Consider the following 751-nt stretch of genomic DNA (forward strand, 5'->3'; position numbering starts at 1 on the left):
GACAGAAAGCAAAAGATCTTATGCTGTTCCTCTTATGTCCAAATTTTCACGTGGATCACAAAGAACCTCAATTTCCACCACAAAATTATCAATCTTTTAACTGTTGGAACTGAGGTCAGCAACTTTTTTCCCTTTTAAAGGGAAAAATTCTACAACAGCTTCTTTCACTTCACATTTCCTATTGTTGATTTTTACATATCTGGTCACTTCCAACATCTGGTCAGTATGTGTTGTACAAGATGTGTTGTTGAACACGATGCCAAAGTACTACATAGACTATGTCCATGACAAGCTTCTCTTTCACATGATTTTCAGGGCACTTATAAAATAATTATGAGTTCTTTGTGCAAGATAAGAGACTCTGATTTTATATGTGCTCTGCTTTAATATTATTAGGTGCTCTTTTAGCACTAGATTATACTTTGAAAACGTCTTAACCATCTCAAGCCACCCTTTATTCAATGACGATCCATCCTCTTTTTGGCCATGAATGCCAGATTCTTCTTGGCAATAATAATGTAAAATCAAGCAGTCTGTGCAAAATGTCTCTCCACTTTTTCTCTTCCATTTCCACCAAAGTAATAGTTTTGGCATCAGTGCTTTTGTGCAGCTTCAGTCCTGCTACCAATATTTTCTACTTTTTAAGGCAACACAAGTGCTCTTCAGATGTCACACGGTCTTGTATTTTGGGGCTCAGTATCTACCACTTCTGAAACCCAGTCATAATTTTTGATGCTGTATTTTTAATGCT

Source organism: Orycteropus afer, unplaced genomic scaffold, assembly GCF_000298275.1.
Source record: "Orycteropus afer afer isolate SDZICR_OR568_19922 unplaced genomic scaffold, OryAfe1.0 scaffold01028, whole genome shotgun sequence".
Taxonomy (NCBI): domain Eukaryota; kingdom Metazoa; phylum Chordata; class Mammalia; order Tubulidentata; family Orycteropodidae; genus Orycteropus; species Orycteropus afer.